At 46.2% G+C, this 15,510-nt stretch overlaps 1 pseudogene across 1 annotated transcript in view; it reads left to right on the forward strand.

Moving 5' to 3' along the window:
- Positions 1-1,242: 1,242 nt before the first annotated feature.
- LOC308329132 (gamma-aminobutyric acid receptor subunit rho-2-like) overlaps positions 1,243-15,510 on the forward strand; it is an 88,615-nt pseudogene continuing 74,347 nt past the window's right edge. Inside the window, exons 1-2 of the transcript in view lie at positions 1,243-1,397; positions 7,619-7,731. The product of the transcript in view is annotated as a gamma-aminobutyric acid receptor subunit rho-2-like (transcript). The remainder of the gene's footprint in view (positions 1,398-7,618; positions 7,732-15,510) is intronic.

A 15,510-nucleotide genomic window follows, 5' to 3' on the forward strand; every position in this document is an offset into this window, starting at 1 on the left:
TGAACCCATATTTTGGCGTATGCGCCGCTTTGATAAATAAGGGCATTAATCTCTAAACTGGCCCTGGGACGCCTCGGGATCCCAGGAGGAAGTTCCTAATGTTGCTCTGGAGAGGGAAGTCTGCATGTCTGGAGCTCTCTGGTGCAGGAGATGTTGCCCCCGCGACCCGACTTCGGATAAGCGGTTGAATTATGGGTGGATGGTCATATGGCGTCTAATATGGTCTTGCTGTACAGCTGTAGCCTGATACAATGATGTTGCAGTCGCGCAAACATGTCACTGCGTGTAGGCAAACATGTCACTGCGTGTAGGCAAACATGTCACTGCGTGTAGGCAAACATGTCACTGCTTGTAGGCAAACATGTCACTGCGTGTAGGCAAACATGTCACTGCTTGTAGGCTAGTGAGTGAAACATGTCACTGCTTGTAGGCTAGTGAGTGAATGACAACTAAGTGACAAATATGTTTATCTTGATTCTTCAGTTGGCTTTTGAAGTTCTTCAAAAATGGTGAATATGTTTTCTTTACATAAATGGGAGCTGTTCTTTTTTTGCATGCAGTCCTCCAGTCCTCCCACGCCATATGGAGATTATGATGAATGCACACACAACATTGTATAGGATTCAATCTGGTGGCACCCTTCTGATATAAAAAAAAGTGATAATTGCACTCCACAAAGTTGATCCATCTAGTATAGCCCTATTATGTCTCATTAAAGACAAGGCTACACTTGTCAGAGTGCTTCAGAATCAGAACAGAACTAAAGCCTGGTGGAAACGCCCCAAACATACATGTGTTTGTAGAGGACTCGGCTCGGTCGGCACGCCCCCCGCCCCCCCGAGCAGATGCGCACATTTGGAAACCAACAAACAAGGAGCAGAGACAGTCAGGTTTCATGGGGTGGGGGGGACGACACAAACAAGACGTGATATCGCATTCCAGCGGACGGACGGACGGACGGACGACTGAATAAACTCGCCGATCATCATCACTATCACACGCCACGATAACGCGTTGACAGAGATCGCATAGCCTATCCTATCTCTCTGCTGAAAACAAACGGAACAACAATATTAAACCAACGGGGAAAAAGATGCGCTGGCATTCTCCTCGTGGATATGGATTGAAAGGGGCTCTCGCCGGAATTCGGACGCACGACTTCTTCGGAGACATTATAAGCCTGCACACACTTGTGGAATCCCGGCCGCGCCGCTCGTCGCTTGTCGCCCGATCGCCGCCGCCATGCCTTGTTTTTGGATCAAAGCGCTGGTTTTAATCATCCTCTGTCTGGTCGTTACCGGCGGGGAATGCCGGCGTGATAAGAGGCGCCACGGACACCACCACCGGCGCCGGGTTCGGCGATGGACCGGCACGGTGGAGACCCAGAAACACGGCACGTAAGTAATATCGAACCCAAATAAGCCACTGTACTGTAGCCTACTGTATACTGTCGAATATATCCGTGCGTAATTGGACACCTCAGACAAACAAACGCAGGTTTGAGGAGTTAATGTGTGCATACGGTATGTGCAGCAGCAGTCTATGACTAGGTCTACGTGTCACAATAAAAATGATTATCTCATAATCATCATCAATCATCATCCATCATCATCACCACCTGCACGATCTTATTCCAAGTCGGGTGCGCGGTGCGCATGGGAGGGTGATGGTGATGGTATAATAGCAGTGTTTCTGAAGACGATAGCCTATATTATATCAAAAAAGCTAATTGGAACAAAAAAGAATCCTTTTGAAATGGAGGAGAGGAGCTATAGCCTATAGCTACAATTCAATAAACCAGGCAGTAAACTTGATCACTGCTGCACAATTAATTAAGTCCAATATTATAGTGTCAATACAAGTTATCCAAGTGGAACCATTTGGAGGAGCTATACACACGTTCTCAGTTCTGGAGATAATAATACGCTGATCAATAAGTGGACAGTATAGAATTAAATCCCAGTCCCACAGGAAGGTATATAGCCCTGAATGTGAAGGGCGAGCAGTCATGTTGTGATTCTGAACCTGATCCAAAATATAGCATATCCCTCCTCCAAAATAGAACCAAAACGGAACCTTTTGGTTCCATCTGGAGCCAGGCTCCTCCGTTCTCAGTTATATTATTGTACCACAACAACAGTGTGGGATCATGATGGGATGAAGCCGGCAGAGCAGTCACTATATGAGCTGAGCTCTGCATGTCTTTGCCTACTCATCATCATCATCAGAGCAAACAGGTCATGGACTGGCGTGCCTCCGCCGTCCCGTCCGTCCCCCACGTGTCACAGGCACGTTTTTCTCCATCTGTCATCATCCCTGCCCCGACGGGGCCGTCCAGCCATGGATGAGATCACCGCGGGAGAGCAAGAGCACAGCTTTGACTTTTATTTATTTATTTATCATCAGCAGCAGCGGTGGTTTTAGTACAAACATGTGGTGGCTGTGGAGTCTCAAAATAGTCGCATGCATGCATGCGGCGCAGCGCGCCGGGGACCTGTCGTGGTTGGCTGTGAATATAGAGGGCTTTTCGAGTTGACCCCCTTCCCTGGCTGTCTGTCGTTTCCATTTAGGCTACAATTAATTATCCCAGCGTGGCATTTTATTTTAGTTTGTCTGGACCGCTGCCAAGGGGTGCATAAATTCAGGAGGAGCAGTTTATAGCCTGTAGCCAAATGGCCATATTGTGCTTAATTGGCGTCAACAGTGTAGTCATTTATAATGAATGTCTTGCATACAGATTGATTTATTTTGTATTTTCAGGACAGCAAAAGTCCATAATGAGTCCCCATTGTGCTAGTTAAAATAAAGCGCTTTTCTGAATGTCACCGGCCTGGAGGCTGAGCCTGACCTTAACCCATTCTGAATGGGAACCCATTTTGGTTTTAGCATCATGTTATGCTTTAGCTATTGAAAAATAGCAGATCTACAAGCTCATAGTGCGCCACCGAGTGGCGCGCTACGAGTTTGTAGGTCTGCTAATTTTTGAAAAATCAAAGAACGACTGACATTTTCAGAATCTGATCTCGGGTCAGAATGGGTTAATCAGACCAGTGTGTGTCCAGTGGAAACCTCGTATGAATCTGATCTCAGGTCAGAATGTGTTAAGGGCTATTGTCCAGAATCCTTCTCTGGCAACAGTGTATTAACCTAACCCTCCCACGTGAAAGTCCAACATCTTGACCACCAGACCAAAGGGATATCCCTGTGGACCAGGGGAGATATTAGACTCATGAGGCCATCAGGCAGAGGCTCTGAGACACTCTGTTACAGTATACATATAGGCTACACTCTCAAACATTTTCAGGTCAAGGACCACCAAATTAATGTGTACTGTAGAGCAGTGACCGTGTTGTGATGTCAGAACAGGCCAGATCTATGGGGGGCTTGAGCACCTGCCCAAATCCTGAAAGTGCCCTTTCTTTTTTTTCGTATAGGACGTGTGTGTGTGTGTGTGTGTGTGTGTGTGTGTGTGTGTGTGTGTGTGTGTGTGTGTGTGTGTGTGTGTGTGTGTGTGTGTGTGTGTGTGTGTGTGTGGCGAATACAAGCTTATGTGGGTGCCAATAAGGGCTTGTGTGGGGGCCAAAAAGGGCTTGTGGGGGGGCCAATTAGGGCTTGTGTGTGGGGGCAAATAAGGGCTTGTGTGGGGGGCCAATAAGGGCTTGTGTGGGGGTGCAATAAGGGTAAGTAATGATAAATTATTATCATAATGAATTATCTTTTAATCTGCCATCAGTCAGTTTTAGTTTCAGACTAATGAGAACATATTGCTTATTTTACTGTCCAATGACGTGAAATGGCACAAGGGAAGGACTCCACAAAAAGACCACCCCCATAAATCGGCGCAGAGCCCAGGCTGGTGCTGGTTCTGGAAAACTGTTCCACCCATCTGTCCATATGGAGATTGTCCCTTTATTAATATATATGGAGTTCTGTGTCAGCCATGCCCAAATATGGAGTGTTGTGAGGTCAGAACAGGCCAGCTCCATATATGTACACTGGGCAGGGGCCATGTCCAGAGCCCAGGGGCCATGTCCAGAGCCCAGGGGCCATGTCCAGAGCCCAGGGGCCATGTCCAGAGCCCAGGGGCCATGTCCAGAGCCCAGGGGCCATGTCCAGAGCCCCGGCAGAGGCCTTTTTGGGGCGGTTCTGGATAACGTGGGTGGAATTTGAAGTGTGAACGTTTCTCGAGATACGTGGATTACAGACGTACATGACACATGGTGCATTTATTGTCTGTCTGTCTGTCTGTCTGTCTGTCTGTCTGTCTGTCTGTCTGTCTGTCTGTCTGTCTGTCTGTCTGTCTGTCTGTCTGTCTGTCTTGTAAAATCAATGTTAATTTAGAGTTACAGATCCATAAGGGTCCAATTGGTTCCAAACTATAATTTAGCTGGGGACCCAGTGGAACTCCCTCAAGAAGCCCCAGGGGTCCCCGGGCCCCACTTTGGGAACCACTGTGCTTAGAGGCTTTGACTATTTACAGGGGTCAGTTCCAAATTGCAGCAGTCTGTCTAAGTGCTCTTTAGGAGCTGTTTTGGAGAGTATAGGGTATTAGGGACACTCCTACGTATATTACTGTTGGGATGGTTAGGTTGAAGAGGTTAATGAAAAAGTAAACAAAACAAAAAGCTTTATGTGTGATCCATAGTTTATACTGAGGCACTATGAGAGTCTCTTCTATGCATAGTGTTTACGTTGCTTGTTGCACTCTGGGTAAAGAGAGAACATTGCGAAATTCCCTAAATTGGGTTAAAAGGCATTTAACCCATTTTGGACGGGAACCCCTTTTTGGTGTTTTAAGCATTTTTGTTATACTTTAGCTATTGGAAAAATAGCAGATCTACAAGCAGATCTACGAGCTTGTAGGTCTGCTATTTTTGAAAAACATGTTTTTCTTTCCCGAAAACCGAACATTTTTTTTAGAATCGGTCTCGGTCGAAATGCGTTAAGCAAATGGATGTTCCTGTAGATGTTGACCCCGGCGGTCACTGATGGTATACTCCACCCACCCACCGACATGACACACACCACTGCTCTCTGCTAACGACGTAATGACCACAGCAGATGCTTTTAGCACGGAGAATCACCACGGCGAACTCATCATTAAATCAAAGTGTTGTGTTCTGTTCATTTGTCTCAGCGTGGAGAAATGAAACGGAGCAGAGAAGCATATCACCGTTGGGTGGAAATTGAAAAACCCTCATTATGTCCAAAACCTGTTTACTTGCTTTTAGGATTCAGAATATATTCACAAATGGCCTAAAGTGTAGCAGATGGACAAGCTTGTTGTTCTGCTACTCTCGCTGCTTTTGCGTGACTGGAGTGTGATGGAGTATAGGGCGTTAATTACGGAAGTTGAACATGTGAGATGAGAGGTTTCTGCATCATGCCACTGTTTTTATAAGTGGGACCCTTAACTCTTTCCCCCCAAGTTTACGTTGACGCTAGGTCATATCCCAGGTCCGTATACAGTACGTACCCCAACGTATACTCGTATTATATATGTCTATATAATGGTTGCCTGTACATGCCCGCCGGCTACCGGCCTACTTGAGAACGATGCAACTTGGGAACCTAATAATACCAGTTGTCAACTTGTTATAGCACCCATTTTAACCTGTCTGTGTCCCACATGAAGATCTCTGTATCTGTCTGTCTGTGTCCCACATGGAGATCTCTGTATCTGTCTGTCTGTGTCCCACATGGAGATCTCTGTATCTGTCTGTCTGTCTGTGTCCCACATGGAGATCTCTGTATCTGTCTGTCTGTCTGTGTCCCACATGGAGATCTCTGTATCTGTCTGTCTGTGTCCCACATGGAGATCTCTGTATCTGCCTGTCTGTCTGTGTCCCACATGGAGATCTCTGTATCTGTCTGTCTGTGTCCCACATGGAGATCTCTGTATCTGTCTGTCTGTCTGTCTGTGTCCCACATGGAGATCTCTGTATCTGTCTGTCTGTGTCCCACATGGAGATCTCTGTATCTGCCTGTCTGTGTCCCACATGGAGATCTCTGTATCTGCCTGTCTGTGAAGAGGACAAACTGACTGACTGTGAAAAGTGGACTGGTTAAGTAGGCTAATCAATTGTCAGGTGTGGTGTTGCCATGGCAATCAATTCGCTGGTAATTGCACAGGTGAGGGGATTTAGGCTGATTAGGCCTACTGGCAGAGCTTGACCCGAGCCTTTTGTGGTGGTTCTTGGAGAACCGTGGGTCCGACCGACTCGAGTCCGGGCACTGCACTCCCTGCGGGGGTGTGGAACACGTGTGTCGAATGTGAAGTCGGTGGGGCGAACGGTTCTCGAGTTACGTGCTTTACAACCGTACACACACGTACGCACGCAGAGGCGTGGCGCATTTATAGTAGGATGCCATTTTGGCTAAAAGGAAGAAGGGTCCATGTGAAATACCAGCCACTAGGTTTGACCTTCAGCCAGTCTGTTTGCCATGCACCTCACATCGCATCTCTCTCAACCTCAGATCAAATGCTTGGCTGTGCTACGTCGTGCCCCCAACAAAATCTAATCTAAAAAGCCTTGCTTATTTCGGACGCGGGTCTTGGAATGACCTACAGACCAGACTCAAACTGTCTGCTGTGATTCCCCCAGTGAGCTTTAAAAGGGTTGCCATCACGGGGAACACTTCCCAAACACTGCTCCTGCTTTGACGTCTAGCAAATGTTCCCTTGCTTTTTAGTTTACTAGCAAATGTTCCCTTGCTTTTTAGTTTACTAGCAAATGTTCCCTTGCTTTTTAGTTTTACTAGCAAATTCCGTTGCTTAGGTTTTATTTATTAGTCTTTATTACATTATTAGACTTTCCTGTTCTCCTTTTGAGCTTCTTCGGTTTAGTGTCACTTATTTCGCGTCTTCTCTTGGCCAGTTCACACTGTGTAAAAGAGACTTCAGTCTCAATGTGGTTTTTACTGGTTAAATAAAAAACACATCTCTTCACAAGCATATAACCACAGTGTTGTGAAGTCCCCTTTGTAACAGTGTATTATGTGCTGCTGGTTTAGCAGCTCAGTGGTCCTTGTGGTTAGAGTGTCCGCTCTGAGATTGGGATGGGGTTCCATTCCCCCACCGGGGTCACACCAAAGACTACTGTATACACATTGGGACCCAATGCCTCCCTGCTTTACACTCAGAATCAAGGGATTGGGGTTTGCTAGTATGCATATGTATATGCATGCGATATACTAGCGTCATGTACTGGGGATGTAGGCCTACAACGTGTCTAGGGGATGTACTGTACTTGTATATCGTGGCTGGGTGGGTGTACTTGTACATCATGTGCAAGGCTTCCACAAGCCACTGATTCTCACCACGGGGTCTGGGAACCACTAGGGTCCTTGTGAGGATTCCAGGGGGTCCCCACCCCAGATAAATGATTGATAGTTGAACACCAAATTGAATTGACCCTTATGATACTAGCCTGTACTGTAAGTGCACAGATGGAAACCGAAAAAATTAAAATAAACTTGTGACAAATGGGGGTCCGTGGCCTAATGCATTTCAAACTGGGGGTCTTTGAAAGTAAAAAAGGTTGTATATAACTATTGTATAATTATATGCTATTCTTTTAATCACTGTTGTATAATTATATATGCTATTGTTTTCTAGTTCCTTGACCTTGAACAAGAAGCCCCCGGATGTGACCAAGTCCCGGAAGCTGAAGACGGAGAATATTATCAAAGTAGAGGACCACGATTTCACCATGAGGCCTGCGTTCGGAGGCAAGTACACGCACACACACTCGCACTCGCACTCACACACACACACACACACACATTTGAATTATTTATATCTACACAAGAGGCGCAATACAATAGACCCAAACACTGCATTTGTCCATTTGTCCTTGCAATCCACCCAATTGCAGACCCCTGAGCACAAGTTTATGGACATGGCCCAGACTTCCAAATGCAAGGACACACACACACACACACACACACACACACACACACACACACACAGCAAATAGACGGTCAGTAACAGATTTTTATTCAACACCTCCTTTCATCATGGACATCCAAGTCTTTAGGTGCCGTCTAGTTAATGTTAGATTTGGAAGCATCTGTTGGGAGTTTGTCAGAGGGAGAACAAAGATGCTATTCTACTATACGGTATATCTGTTCTGGAGATGAGATAGTACGCACGCAGCGCTTCCCATTATCCATAGTGTGAAATAAAAATGTATAATTTCTTTATTTTCTTAGATTAGATTTTGCACATCTATAACGTGTATATGGAACTTCAAGGAGAGGCTTAGATTGGAGGGGAGGGACGATGGAAGCAGGCAGGGGGGGGGGGGGGGAGGGGGGAGCAGCGAGTGAATTAAGTCCCAGCTTGAGCCGAAGCACCTGCTCCCTCGAGACAGGAAGTCAATTGCAGGCGAGCATGGCGGCACTTATTACGCTAGCCCCAAAGACACACAACCGGTTAGTTATTCTGATGTCGGGGAGACCGGAGAGAACAAGACAGGATATTATTTAGAATCCAACCTCGTAGCGTCTCTCTGTCTCAGAATTGAAAAAGCAAAGCTTGAGAAATGATTCTCAAGCTACAGTATACGTGAAAAGTTGGCGACGAAAGTAAAAACTTGTTTGATTAAGAGAACCCAACGTCTCCGCAGCAGCAGCAGCCTCCAGCTTCGTACTCGCTACAGGGGTTGTATATATTTCCCAGATTAATTGGCTTGGCGCACGACAAGAAGAAGCTTCTTCACCGCCAGTTTTGGGGGTATATACTCTGTGCAAACGAGCTCGTTTTTCCAGACATCCCGGCAGGTTAAAGACACGACGCCCGCCCTGCAGTTCAAAAGACGTCCTTTGTAGATTGGCAATAGAAGACGTGTGGGGGTCTCGAAGCAGCTCATATTTACATGACATGGTGGCACACCCTCCGATGCCGCGGAGTCTGAGGTCGACTGTGCGTCGACACGCTTGATGGTTTGGGTTTGGAGTTGAGATGAAACACGGGCATGTAGCTCTGAGGGCTGTGGTGTCGTTGTTGGTACACTTAACCCATTCTGGGCGGGAACCCCTTTTTTAAAGCATTATGTTATACTTTAGCTATTGAAAAATAGCAGATCTACAAGCTCATAGCGCGGCACAGAGTGGCGCGCTATGAGCTTGTAGGTCTGCCATTTTTTTTTAATCGTGAAAATGTGCCTTGAATCTTTGAATATATATTATTACAGAGTGAACATTTTAACTCAAATCTTTGCTTCTGGGGAGGTCCCTGAAACAACATATTTCCAGATAGGGATTGGCAGCCAATTACATATAATTCTGGGGGTCCTTGAAATGAAATAGTTTGAGCACCACTGACATATAGAAACATAGGTTTTTTCAGAAAAAACTGTCATGTTTTAGAAGACATTTGTAGAACTTGGGTCTTAACGTGTTAAAAGTGTACGCGTACTGTGTGAGGGATCTTTTCCCTGGATGAGCAATCAAACAAACCTTTGCTTTGCACACAGTGTGGTCTCTCTGCAAAGAAAACACATCAGTTCTCATTATTGCTCCTTCGAGCCGACGCTATGAGATAAACCCAAATCCAAACTGGCAACAACAGCAACCAAAACAACTCTTCTTTTTGACTGATGTTTCTTTCCTCTGAAGCGTCTTGGTTGTGGCGAGCAGCTGATAAATGCTTTTTATTTAACCCATTCTGAACGGGAACCCATTTTGGTGATAGCATCATGTTATGCTTTAGCTATTGAAAAATAGCAGACCTACAAGCTCATAGCGCGCCACCGAGTGGCGCGCTACGAGCTTGTAGGTCTGCTATTTTCGAAAAATCTAATAATTTTTAGAATCTGATCTCAGGTCAGAATGGGTTAATCAGACCAGTGTGTGTCCAGTGGAAACCTCGTATGAATCTCAGGTCAGAATGGGTTAACATTTTCTTTCACCTGTCAGGATCTTTTGCTACTTCAGGGCAGAGGTAGAGCTCCCTGCGATAAGTCACAGCCGGAAACACCACTAGAAAGGCCAATCCACACGCGCACAAACACACGCACACCCATGCACAAGCACAAGCACACGCGTACGCACACGCACACGCTCTAAATCCCTGTTGAGGATCTGTGTCTAGACATATTACAACGGAGCGCGCTCTCTCTCTCTCTCTCTCTCTCTCTCTCTCTCTCTCTCTCTCTCTCTCTCTCTCTCCCTCTGCTACGAATTACCGACAATAACCTCCTGCAGTACGAGGGGATATGCAGGCATTTTAACATTTAAGGCACACACACACACACACACACACACACAGACACTCACATTTGAATTATTTTATTTGGATCTGCACAAGAGGCGTAATACAATAGACCCAAACACTGATCAGAATTAGGTACATATATATATGGTCCAACCAGATATAGCTGCTGCACATGCTTAACCAACCTGGTTAACACACACAAAAAAATAATATATAGCACATTGACATACTATTACTTGACACTACTTGACAGGATGTTTGTTTTGGGTTTTTTAAGCCACCTAGGGATAAATGAAACAACGCCTTCTCTTCTGCCCATAGTAGCTGAGACAGAACAGTATTTAGCCAGCTTTTTTTGCATTTGTTTTTAGCAATCCGCCCAATTGCAGACCCCTGAGCACAAGTTTATGGACATGGCCCAAATACAAGGACAATAAGTTGACAGACCACTATAGTTCCACAGTCACTCCAGAGGGCCACTATAGTTCCACAGTCACTCCAGAGGGCCACTATAGTTCCACACTCACTCCAGAGAGCCACTATAGTTCCACACTCACTCCAGAGGGCCACTATAGTTCCACCCTCACTCCAGAGGGCCACTATAGTTCCACACTCACTCCAGAGGGCCACTATAGTTCCACAGTCACTCCAGAGGGCCACTATAGTTCCACAGTCACTCCAGAGGGCCACTATAGTTCCACAGTCACTCCAGAGGGCCACTATAGTTCCACACTCACTCCAGAGGGCCACTATAGTTCCACACTCACTCCAGAGGGCCACTATAGTTCCACACTCACTCCAGAGGGCCACTATAGTTCGTGAAATCATGAAAATGTGGCAGAAATCTTTGAATATATTATTTCAGAGCGAATGTATTTTTTTTAGTTCGACGTCAGGCCTGAATGGGTTAAGTAAGAGAGAGACATGCAGCAAAGGGTCGTCATGAACGGGACTCGAACCCACGGCGCGCCGTCAGGCCAGAGCCTTATATATGTGGCATGATGCGCCTGGACCGCTAGGCCAGCGCTGCGCCCCGCCCGCCATGTAAGGACTTCCGCTCTGACCTTTTGGGTTCGTATCCCATTTAGAGGCCGATTCTAAAAATCAATGTCTTCTAAATCCTAGCAGTTTTCTGAAAAACCTCTGCTTCTATGTCAGCGGTGCTCAACCTTTATCATGCCAAGGAAACGCCCGGAATTATCTGTATTTGGCCGCGGACCCCCCATCTGAAAATATGTTGTTCCATGGACCCCCACCCCCCACTCCCCCGGATCGAAGCATTAGATTTGAGTTTAAAAAACGATCGCTATGAAAGATATTCCAAGATTTGTGACACATTTTCAATAAAACAAAACAGATCTACATGCCTGTAGTATGGCACTTGATCTGATATTTTCCACTATAGCTAAAGTATAACATAATGCTTACAACACCAAGAGGGGTTCCTTTTATGATGCAGGCCACGTCCAATCCTCCATCCCGTCTCCACTGACCCGTGTCCACGATGTCCAGAGTGCTTTAGCACCACCACAGGGGTGTGTGTGCATGCGTGCGTGCGTGCATGCGTGGATGGGTGGGTGCGTGCGTGTGTGTGTGTGTGTGTGTGTGTGTGTGTGTGTGTGTGTGTGTGTGTGTGTGTGTGTGTGTGTGTGTGTGTGTGTGTGTGTGTGTGTGTGTGTGTGTGTGTGTGTGTGTGTGTGTGTGTGTGTGTGTGTGTGTGTGTGTGTGTGTGTGTACTTACTGTGGCCGTAGTATACTTACTGTATAGTCACATTTTGACTTTGACTTTTAAATGTAGACTCAGGCTTTTACAATCTATAGGTAACGATTCAGGTCAAGGTTGGAGTTGTTAGAGTTGTGATTTATTAAAAAAAGAAAAAAGATAGATCGCTAGATAGCTAGATCTACAAGCTTGCAATGCGACCGCACTACGACACGTTGCGTGAGCTTATCGATCGCCATTTGCAGCTTTACAGTAGAAAATAAATAAATGGCAAAAACCTCGTAAACGTAACGACAAACGACATGACATCATAAAACAGACGTCCTAAAACGTCCTCGGAAGTACAGTAACACGTGTACAGTGTGTGTGTGTGTGTGTGTGTGTGTGCGTCCGTGCGTGCGTACGTACGCATTATTGCTCTTAATCCAGGGCAAGATAACACATTAACCCATTCTGAACGGGAACCCATTTTGGTGTTAGCATTATGTTATGCTTTAGCTATTGAAAAATCTTCTTCGATTTTTCAAAAATAGCAGATCTACAAGCTCATAGCGCGCCACCGAGTGGCGCGCTATGAGCTTGTAGATCTGCTATTTTTGAAAAATCGAAGAACGACTGACATTGTTTTAGAATCTGATCTCAGGTCAGAATGGGTTCATCAGACCAGTGTGTGTCCAGTGGAAACCTCGTATGAGTCTGATCTCAGGTCAGAACGGGTTAAGCACGTTGCTAATCCACGCAGAAGGGGAGAGAGAGAGAGAGAGAGAGAGAGAGAGACAGGATCATGATGTGTGTGCGAGGCGCGGCGGCTGGCCGGCTGGCTCCGCTCCGCTCATGACGAGCTGCCGTACATACGAACAGAGGCTCTTGTGCTTTTTTTTCCTCTCTTTTTGAAAACGCGCTCCGGAGGCTTTAAGCCCATCAGCCAGCGTTATGGATTTATACCCATGAGAGTTCACAAGGTCAGGGGTCAGGGGTCGTCCCGCACACGCTGCACAGCCTATTACGTTCATCCACCTGGCTAAAGGGGGGGGGGGGTGCATGGAGCGCCCCGCGGTCACTGGCCTCTGTGAAAGCCATTAGTGCGTCTGTCTGTCTGTCTGTCTGCCCGCCCGCCCGCCCGCCCGCCCGCCCGCCCAGTCGTACTGACTGTAGTACTGCCGCGGACAAAGCCAACTCGGATCGTGACGAATCATGACAATGAACACAATGTTTTGGGCCGATCAAATCATTAGAAAGAAGAAAAGAAAGTCAGGAGACAACACTATTTGTTTAGTTTTTCGTCTTATAAATTATTTGATCGGCCCAAAACATTGTGTTCATTGTCATGATTTGCCACGATCCGAGTTGGCTTTGTCCGCGGCGTAACCGTCTTTAAATAAATTATTTAAGTTTCATTTCCTGGGCCACTCGTTTTTCTGAGAGGGGGTGGGACTGCGGCGCTCTATTGGGATGGGACGGCATCTTTGGACGGGTGCGGAGAGGCATTATGGCGTTGAATGTGGGCTTAAGGAGCTCATGGGATTTTTAGATTTCATCCACCGCAAGGGCCATTAATTCCTCCGCATTACAGAAATGGACACCAGTGTACAGCCATTTACTTTGATGCCGCCCTCTGAGGTTTTTCATATACAAAAGCCTGCGGATTGTAAATTAGACCGTTTTGAGTCTCATAATAATAGGAGGCCTTAGCTATGTTTCACCAGTTTCAATTGAAACGGGCCTCCACCCTCAAGGGGGGCCTCCGAGCTACGACTGACCGCCAGACGTCATTCAACCCCCCCACCACACGTAGCCCTCTCTCTCTCTCTCTCTCTCTCTGTCTCTCTCTCTCTCTCTCTCTCTCTCTCTCTCTCTCTCTCTCACACACACTCACTGCCTTGCTCTCTCCCACAATGTTAAAGTTACACATATTATGAAGGGACGACAGGATGAGGAGAGGTGTTGTTGTTGCTGCGAAATTGTGCTGCGAGCGATATTGAACAGTCAAAACTATGTGTCAATACGCCTGTATCAACAGAATAATTATGTCGTAGGTATATATGGGGGCCTCATTGGGTCATAAAACAGGCCTCCAGGTTCCTAAGGCCGCCCCTGCTCATAATAATAGCGTGCTGCAGGCATCATATCCACAGAACGTATCCGAGCTACGATTGTTGATGCCATTAGTTTGATGTTGGAACAATAGAGATTATAAATCACTTGATTGTCAAGTAAAACAACAGCAATATATAATCCATTGATTTTTGGCTACCCGCTCGCATCGGTTACTATACGAATCAAACGCCCCCATATTATCGTATCTGAGCTTGTAGATCTGATACTTTTGATGATTGTAGTATATGATCACGTAGGGTGTTAATTTTCCACAAAAAAACCCCCACAAAATTTGAATATGATCAAAGTACCCGACAAGAATATCTCACCTGGTGTGCACCCATACATATGATTCTCTAATCTCTATTGTCAGTGGGATGCTGCTTATCAGAACGCATCTGCATGCCAACTCGGAATGTCACCAACAGCATGTAGCTCGTTTGGCTCAGCGATGTGAATGTGTGCGATGTATAGATAGCTGCCAAGGCAAGGCTAGAGTCATCATTAATCATTACCTCTGTTTTGCTTTCTTTCTTTTTTCCTCCTCCTCCTTTCCAAGTTCATAGCGCGGCACTCGGTGCCGCGCTATGAGCTTGTAGATCCGACCAGAAGAGATTAACCAGTGCTTGCTGATGGATGGTTTTAGTAAAACAGCCAGCATGCCATCTGGAATTGCCGGCTTAATTTGTGTGCGGCTAGCTTATAACCTAGCGTATTTTAGCACTCTGTCGTTAGCCTAGCCTAGCCTCACTATGTGGCAAGCTACCCCCCCCCCCCCCCTCCACCCACACACACACACACACTCACTCACGCACACACGTACGCACGCACGCACGCACGCCGCCCTCGATGATGGCGAGCAGATTAAACTGGCAGAGGTTCCCTCATATTTACTGCTTAGAGATTAGCACAGGCACCAAGCTGTTGTGTGGCTGGACAGCTGTTGCCGCAAGTGACACTATATCTAGTGTTAGTCTAAACTGGAGAGTACTACTCATACTATTATATAATACTACTACTACTAATAACGTGTGTGACAAATCGTACGACTTTGACTTTAAATCTCGCAAACTTGGCAACCATATGTTTGGTCCTGGAATAAGACGAAACATTCGCGCCACGTGGCTCTGAAAGAGGCTATGCTGTCTGTCTGTCTGTCTGTCTGCCTGCCTGCCTGTCTGTCTGTCTGTCTGTCTTTCTGTCTGTCTTAGTTTCCGGGGCTAATCGCACAAACCGCTGGACCGAGCGGAACTTCTGCCCAAATATTGTCAATTCAAATATTTAGATATAGATTTCTTCATTGAGACGTTTAGCCTATACATTTTTATTTAACTCAAAATGTAACAAACGATTTTCGCAGGCAAGCTACTGTGATACAGACAGTAGCTTATTTTTTCCATGTGCCAATAGATATTACAGGCTTTGACACCAATTCGCAGGGCTGGTCAGAAGCTCATACAACTGCCAAAAT

Source organism: Protomyctophum bolini (assembly GCF_963924005.1).
Source record: "Protomyctophum bolini genome assembly, chromosome: 15".
NCBI lineage: Eukaryota > Metazoa > Chordata > Actinopteri > Myctophiformes > Myctophidae > Protomyctophum > Protomyctophum bolini.